Source organism: Carlito syrichta, unplaced genomic scaffold (assembly GCF_000164805.1).
Source record: "Carlito syrichta isolate Samal-C Ts95f unplaced genomic scaffold, Tarsius_syrichta-2.0.1 Scaffold303667, whole genome shotgun sequence".
Lineage (NCBI taxonomy): Eukaryota > Metazoa > Chordata > Mammalia > Primates > Tarsiidae > Carlito > Carlito syrichta.
Genome location: NW_007247763.1, coordinates 27,632 through 36,589, shown reverse-complemented (window position 1 = coordinate 36,589; position 8,958 = coordinate 27,632). Strand labels below are relative to the sequence as shown.

General features: G+C 39.8%; 1 pseudogene; it reads right to left on the bottom strand.

Moving 5' to 3' along the window:
- Positions 1-4,484: 4,484 nt before the first annotated feature.
- Positions 4,485-4,703, bottom strand: LOC110595720 (annotated as a pseudogene).
- Positions 4,704-8,958: the final 4,255 nt, after the last annotated feature.

Genomic DNA, 8,958 nt, shown 5'->3' with positions numbered 1-8,958 from the left:
TCTGAGGAGACCTCCTCTTTATGTCTTTGTACATGGCACAATAGCCTGGTGAAGGTTATGTTTTGTTTTGTTTTGTTGCATCCCAGTGGTACTTGTCAAACCAGAAACTGGAAGGGTGGGGCCTGTACTAACCAAAACCTGGAACATGATTTTGACTGTCAATGGTCTGTTGTTAGAAACGAAAGGGGAAGCACCTCTCTCCAGACACTCAGGACAATTTCAAGAAACAACAGGAAATTGCCCAATGAATTTTTTTAAAAACGCTTGATTTGGAATATTTTTGTCAGCCTTTTAATATTAGAGTTAATTAGACTTCAGGATGAGTTAACAGTTGAAATGAAGGAAAAACTTTCTACAGAGTTCAAAATATCTGTAACAGGATGAGTGTGTGACTCATGCCTAAAGTCCTATCACTTTTGGAGGCCAAGGTGGGAGGATTGCTTAACCCGGAGTTCGAGAGTTTTGAGACCATCCTGGGCAACATTGTGAGACTCTGTCTCTAAAACAAATAAACAAATAAACAAACAAAAAATCCTCAAACCCTATAATATAATGTATAACACTGGCCTCAAAGGTATGGATAATATTTTTCCAAGAGTTGTCACATTTTCTGTTACTTATTAATATGCAAATTACAATTGTAGGTAGTTTGTTGAAAATGTTTACATTTAAGCAAATGTAGCTTTCTTAGGACAACTGCTTTTGGAGAACCAGCCCCGTCTGCCCTCTATCAGTTGTGATGTTTAGGTTTTTCAAAGCTCTATAAATAAAATCATTAAAGCTGGTAAAGGTAAAAGAAAAACACACAGTCTTGTACACACATAAAAGCATAAAATGGAAAATATTTTTCTGAAGGGCAACGTGGCTATATGTATCAAAGCTTTTAAAAAGTATATTTTTATAATCCAAGCATCTTTAAGAAATTTTTTGTTAAGAACATAATCGCATAATTGAATAACGACATCTGTGAAATAATAGTTATTGTAGTTTTGATTATGACAATGAAATATTGGGAAAGATAAAATATATGATAATATACAAGTGGTTAAAAATTTATAATATAAATACATAATGAAATATTATAAGCCATTAAAATATTTTAAATATATAGTTACTCATATAGAAGATATTCATGATACTATTGAGTGAAAATATTGCATAACAAAGTACTATGAATTCTATGAGCTCAATAATGTTTAATACATGAACTTAAATATTTGCATATAAATACAGAGAACATGTCTGGAAATGTATAGTATAATATATTAACTGATTATTACTAGGTCTAGAAATATTTGGTTATAAAATATAGAAAACACAAATTCATGAAAAATAAAATGACTAGTACTTGTGTACCAAACACGACTTTATCAAATGTTAACCTTCTGTCATATTTATTTCAGATATGTTTTAAGTAATGAAATATTTCAGAGGCACATGAAACCCTTTGTATTGATCCCTCTCCAACCTATCTCTCTTTACCTCCTAAAGTTCACCACTCTCCTAAACTTGTCAAAATGATAGATTTTCTAAAATTATATATTTAATATATATAAAATAATAATATCACTCCATGCATGTATGTACATGAATAATGCATACATTATATGTATATCTAATTGTGGATTTATCATTTTTGTGCTTGGTTCTCAGAGTGCACTTTAAAAAAATGAAGATTCAATTATTACTATTATTTTTCTTTTTCTATCTTTTTTTTAATGAGACAGGGTCTCACTCTGTTTCCCAGGCTGGGCGGAGTGGTGAAATCATACCTTACTGTAGCCTTGAACTCCTGGGCTCAAATGGTCCTCTTGCCTCAGTCTCCTGAGTAGATACGATTATGGGCATGCACCACGATGCTTGGCTAAGTTTTCTTTTTTTTTTTTTTGAGATGAGGTTTTGCTATGTTTCCTAAGCTGGTCTTGAACTCCTAGCCTTAAGCAACCATCCCACCTCAGTATCCTAAATTATTGGGATTATAGGCATAAGCCACTGGTCCACAATTATTTTCTTTTTTTCTGAGACTGGCTTTCATTCTGTTGTCCAGGCAGTAGTGCAGTGGCACTATCGCAGCCTCAACTTCCTGGGTTCAGGCAATCCTTCTGCCTCAGCCTCCCTAGTAGCTGGGACTACAGGCATGTACCATACCTGGCTAATTTTTGTATTTTCTGTAGAGATGGAGTCTCACTATGTTGCCCAGACTGCTCCACTGCCTCCCCCTCCCAAAGTGCTGTGATTACAAGCATGAGCCACCATGCCCAGCCTACTCAATTCTTTAATACAGAAAAATTCTGTTATTTATTCAAATATTACTCTTTTTTGCTATTTCCTCTTTTTCTTCTTCTGTAACTCTATCAGACATATTACATAATTTTCAATGTATTTTCCATGTCTCTATCTTCTCTCTGACCCTTTTTTTTACTGTGGAAAAATATACATAAGATAAAACGCACCTTCTAACTACTTTTAAGTGTATAGTTCAATGGCATTGAGTACATTCACAGTGTTGTGCAACCACCAGCACTATCTGAAAGGAGGTACCTATAGAAACCTAGAATAAACTTAGTTTAGCATAGCCTTTTTGCCCCAGCATAGCCATTTTTACTTCGACTTTACCCCCGACATGCTTTGAATCTAGCACAGGTTAAAGGTAGATAAGATAACTTTCCAAAAGGCAGGTTGTAGGAAGCGTTCAGACATTCTACTGCAGGCCAAGTTGGCAGCCTACTCCACCCCCTTGGCAAATCTCTATCAGATGTAAGACAAGCATGGTTGCCCAACAACTCAACCATGCAGTTCATGGTTTAGCATAATAATCTCTAAGAACTTTCAGGCCCCTTAGTTGGCTGAAGCCATAGAAATATTAAGACCACCTTTTTGCTAAAGAAGATTATGACTTGGAAACGTCTGACTAGCCTCTAGCAGGAAAAACCCCTTCCCTTGTTTCCTCCCATCCAGCCTACCACCATGGCAGCAATCATGTGACTTACCCACTCATCTGCCTGCTGCCCATCACCTGATGTCAGCAACCGCACTTGCCTGCCCCTTCATGATGATGTGGAGCAGACTACCACCCAATCACCTTAATGACCTTCCCCCATCCAAGGGAAATGGTTAAAAGAACTCAACCACGAGCAGCCATTTTGCCATTGCTTTACTAGACTTTGGTGTGGTCATGTGCTCTTTGAGCTATGGCGAGGCCATGTTTTCTTAAAATTTGGCCCCCTTCCCTACCTTGGGTAGGTGAATCTCCTCTTTCTCTCTCTCTTTCTAATTTGCTTTTTAAATAAACTATATTTTCTAATCAAACTTCTGTGCAATTCTTTGCATCTTTCATGAGGCATCGGATCACACACTAGATACCCCACGCCCCCAGGGGGCCTGATCTGACATTCCAGAGGCCCCGCCGGGAATGTGCCCTAATACTATCCATTTCCAGAATCATTGCATCATCCTAAACAGAAACTCTGTTCTCATTAAACAATAACTCTACATCCCCCTAGTTTGGTTAGGATGGCTTCAGAATAGCCTCTAATCTAGGGCTAATTCAGCCTCCCACATAAAGAGAGCCTCTCTATGTGGGGTGGCTCACACCTATAACCCCAGCACTTTGGGAGGTGGAGGTGAGAGGATTGCCTGAGCCCAGGGGTTTGAGATCATCCTGGACAACTTGGTGAAACCTTGCTTCTACGATAAATCAAAAAATTAACTGGGTGTGGTGGCAGGTGTCTGTAGTTTCAGCTACTTGGAAGGCTGAAGTGGAAGCATTACCTGAGCCCAGCAGGCTGAGGCTGTGGTGGCTGTGAGTGTGCCACTGCACTCTAGTGTGGGTGTCAGCGTGAGACTCCCAACTCAAAAAGAAGAAGAGTGCCCCTCTGAGGATGGTGGAGGCTGGATGTTGAGCATGAAATTTCTTCTTTGGTTTGTCAGGACTCAAACATCTCATAGTCTTGTGTGCTCTCTGGGAATTGTTCATATTCTGGCTCCAATTTTTCTTTTGCCCAACATGAATTATTCCCCCCCCATGCATGTATGGCTTAGTATTCAGCAATACACTTAAGGAAACCCCTACATTTATTTTTGGAGCTATTTCTCTGCACTTCTCCCTCCTTCCTACTAATTCCAGCCACCTAAGTCATTTTAAATACTGATATTTATCTCTTCAAATCAAGAAGGTGTTTTACCTTCTTGCTCTGCTTGGGATTCTACATCATGGTCTGGAAATTGCCTCTAGGCAGAAAACTGGGGCGATTGTGTAACTCATATCATTTGTTTATTTTCCTTCTGTCCTTTTGGTTCTATACTGCCTGTTGTTCAATGTTCAAAAATTGTTTTGATATATATATATTTGATCTTCCAGGTTTCAAGTTCACTGAGGACACGAGGGGCCACAAGGGGGCCCTGAGTGTCTGGGGGTTTGGCCTGACATCTGCCTGGACAGTGGGTCCATGGGTGACCAGGGATGGGGTTTCCACCACCTGGGTTTACTTGAAGGTATGACTCTTGGCTCTGCTCCACCCAAAGCCTTTGGGCCCAAACATGGCTGAGTAGCAGTAGAGCTTGCCTTCATGCTTGGCGAGGCCTCTGGAGGTCAATGTCCTCCCACATTTCTCACACTTCAGGCAGGGCCGATGCCAGTCCTTGCCCTAGGAAGTCACCCATTGAGCGAAGTACACCTTATCACAGTTGAGGCACTTGGGCATGGTGGTGCAGGGTCCATGGTGTGATGGCTGCGACAGGAGCGAGCTGTTGGCTAGAGACTGTCTCAAATATTTTGTAGTTATTTGCTGTGGGAGATTATGTTAAGCCCCAGTTACTCCACCCTGGCTGAGAAAATAAAAATTTCTTTGTTTGAATTGTAAAGTAACATTTCCTCCAGAAGAGCTTGAATGTAAAGAATAACGCTTTTGTGCTTTATTCATGGTGTCTACCTGGAGAAAATCTTGGAAGTGGGGTTAATTGTGGCCCTCCTGAGTTATTGAGAAAGATAAGGAAGTTTGCAGAAATTAGATTTGGAAATAATAGGAACTTTCCTTGTAGACCCTGGAAGAGTTCCATGAGCCATTAGGGAAAAGAGGGTAAAATAATAAATGCCACTCATATTCTGCTCCATATCCTCTTGACTTGCCTGAGTCACTTGAAGCTATGGATACTCCCAGCAAGATAGCAACTTTCCCAGGATAAAGATTCTGGAGGCAAAACCTCAATTTCTCAACCAACTCATCTCTGACAAAGCCTCCACCAACAACCACTGGGAAGAGGAGAACCTATTCAGTAAATGGTGCTGGGAAAACTGGCTGATCACATGCAGAAGATTGAAACAGGACCCCTACCAATCACCATACACAAAAATCAACTCTAAAAGGATCAAAGATCTAAATGTAAAATCTCAAACTATAAGAACCTTAGAAAATGCAAGAGACATCCTTATGGAAATTGGAAATGGCAACCAGTTCCTGATCAAAATCCCAAGTGCCCATGCTATAAAAGATAAGATAAACAGGTGGGACCTCATTAAACTGAAAAGATAAAAGATAAGATAGACAGGTGGGACCTCATTAAACTGAAAAGAAATCATCAAGAGAGCTGGAAGACAACCCACAGAATGGGAAAAAAATATTTGCCAACTGTTTATCTGACAAAGGCCTAACATCCAGGATCTACAAGGAACTCAAATGTGCTGAAAGGAAAAAAACAAACAGTTCCATTAAAAAGTGGGAAAAAGACATGAATAGACACTTCTCAAAAGAAGATATATGGGCAGCCAAAGACACACAAAAAAGTGCTCAGCCTCACCAATCATCAGAGAAATGCAAGTCAAAACCATACTGAGATACCACCTAACCCCAGGAAAAATGGCCATCATTAATAAAACAAATAACAACAGATGCTGGCAAGGATGCAGAGAAAAAGGAATGCTTCTACGCTACTGGTGGGAATGCAAACTAGGACAACCTCTTTGGAAAACAGTGTGGCTATTTCTAAAAGAACTAAACACTGACCTTCCATATGACCCAGCAATCCCCCTACTGGGAATATACCCGGAGGAACTCAAATCATTCTACAAAAAAGATACTTGCACATGCATGTTTATTGCAACACTATTTAAAATAGCAAAAACATGAAACCAACATGAAACAATGGAATATTACACAGCCATAAAGAAGGACAAACATATGGACTTTGCAGCAACTTGGATGGATTTAGAGTCTATCATACTCAGTATATAACACAGAAACAAAGAACAGAGTACCACATGCTCTCACTCATAAGCAGACCCTGAACATTTACCATAATACTATAAGAAAGGGATTGGCAGTAGCAGAATACTGCCAGGGTTGGGGAGGGGGACAACATCAATAAGGGTACCTGATCTCAAACCAGGCAGAGTGGGGACCAAAGGGAGGTCCAAACTTTATCTGTATGATGACCAGTTGTATACTTAATCCTGAATTGTACCTCACATCTTTAAAATAAAAATAAAATTTTGAAAAAAGGAAGAAAAAAAAAAGATAGCAGCTTCCCACTGCAAGGTATCTGTGTATCTCTACTCTTATGCCAAAGGCTTTCTCTGGCACTGCAAAAACTTGCTCAACTTTACGTAGACACAACCTGTGCAGATGAGTTTATGGCCCTGTGACAACTCTCAAGCAAAGGAAGAAAGAAGTTACTGGATAAATTCCTCACCATTCTCAACTTCCATTGGAATGATTTTGAAGGTTGCTCCATACATATTTCAGATTTTTCTCAGCAGCATTGAGCCCTCATTGCCTACAATGAAAACCTTGTTATGAACACATCCTCTGTAAGCTTTTTCCCCTTCTTTTTCTCACTTGCCTCAATTCCTTACATGTGCTTCCTGGCACCACCTTTCAAATAAACTATTTTTTTTGTGTGGGGAGGGGAGATGAGGTCTCACTATATTACCCAGGTTGGTCTTGAACTCCTGGGCTCAAGCGATCCTCCTGTCTTGGCCTCCCAAAGTGCTGGGATCACAGGTGTGAGCCATTGCACCCTGCCCCCATATAAGCCACTTGTATCAAAATTCTTGTCTTAGGGTCTCTTTTTTGGAAAACCCAAGCTAAGACATCTAATTTGCCCTGTATATGGTTTATGTAACTAGGTTCTTACAGTGATAACCCCCTCCCCCAAAGACAGTGTTTCCTGCCTATAATTACAAAAGCAAACTTAGGCTCTTAAATACACACACACACACACACATACACACACACACACACACACACACACACACACACACACACATACATATGTATTATTACCCATCCAATTGGTTTCTTCTTCTAACTAGATCCTAAATGAGCAAGCCATCTCTATGACTGATGGCACTGAGCCTACATTCAGGCAGGAAAGCAGAGAGGGGAAAGGCAGGGTTTTGGTTTGTTTGCAAATTTCAGAAACCTACTCAAAGTAGTTTAATCAGAAAAGGGCATTTCTTGGCTCACAGAGTTCCAGGGTACACTTGGGTCTCAGGAAAATTTGGAATCAGGGTTATGATTGCCAGTATTCCTTTGTCTCTCTCTAAATCTTATCTTTGCTTTTCTGTGTGCATTGACTGGATCTTCTCTCATTGTAGATCAGCTCTCTTCTTCTCCTCCTTCTCATCCTAATGGCTAATATTTATTAAGCTTTTATAATATTTTAATATTTTATTTCATGGTCCAGCAACCTTATGAGTTAGAGGCTTTCATTATCCCAATACTCCATCCGTGTGATTGATCATAAGCAAATTGCTTACATTCTCTGGGCCATAGTTTTATCATTTATAAAATGGAGATAATGAGAGTGGCTACTTCATGGAGTTGTTGTGATGATTAAATCAAATACTGTAAGTGCAATGTCTAGCATGGTGTCTTGTCCATATAAGTGATCAGTAATATTAGCTATTATTATTATTATTATTTGAATTGGAGTCTCTGTCGCCCATGTTGGAGTGCAGTGGCATGCTCACAACCACTACAGCCTCGACCTGCTGGACTCAGGTGATCTTCCACCTCAGCCTTCTGAGTAGCTGGAATTATAGGCATGCATCACCATGCCTGGCTAATTTTTTTATTTCTTGTAGACACAAGATCTTGCCATGTTGCCCAGGCTGGTCTCAAACCCTTGGGCTCAGGCAATCCTCTCGCCTCCAGCTGCCAAAGTGCTGAGATTACAGGCCTGGCAGCTATTATTATTATTGTTATTATTATTGGGTGCCATCATCAGAGTAAAACAGGTATATACAACAAGCCTTTCTCCCTTCCATACACTCTCCTTATGGCAACATTTTTTTTTTCCTTTAAGGCTGCATCTAATTTTTTAAAAATTGGATTATATCAGGGTAAAATTGTTTAAAGTGGGAGAAGGAAGCATAAAATATCAAGCATTGTGACCCACTTGATCTAAGAATGGCCTGATGCATGATCAAGAATGAGAAAGGAAGCAGCACTCTGGCAGACCGAGGCAGAAAGATTGCTTGAGTCCAGGAGCTCAAGAGCAGCCTGAGCAACATAGTGAGATTTCATCTCTGCAAAACAAAACAAAACAAAAACAAAAACAAAACAAAACAAAAAGTAGCCGGGCATGGTGGCACACACACCAGTAGTCCCAGCTACTTGGGTGGGAGGAAGGTGGGGAGGGAAGATGAATGCAAAGGAACATTTCAGCCCAGGAGGTTAATGCTGCGGTGAGCCATGGTCATACCCACTGTTCTCCAAACTGGACAAATAGTGAGACTCCAATTCTAAAAAAAATTTTTAAAGAAAGAGAAAGGATTATGAAAATGTCCCTCAACATGTAAAATTCTCTAATACTTCTTGGGCACCTTATTTCTGATTTCAAGTTGAATGCCACATATTTTTCTCTTCATTTTGATTCAAGACTATTGACTGGGTTTACTGTGACCTGAATATATTAATAGTGGTCAATGTTTTTTGAGGGAGTCATTTTATAATTAAT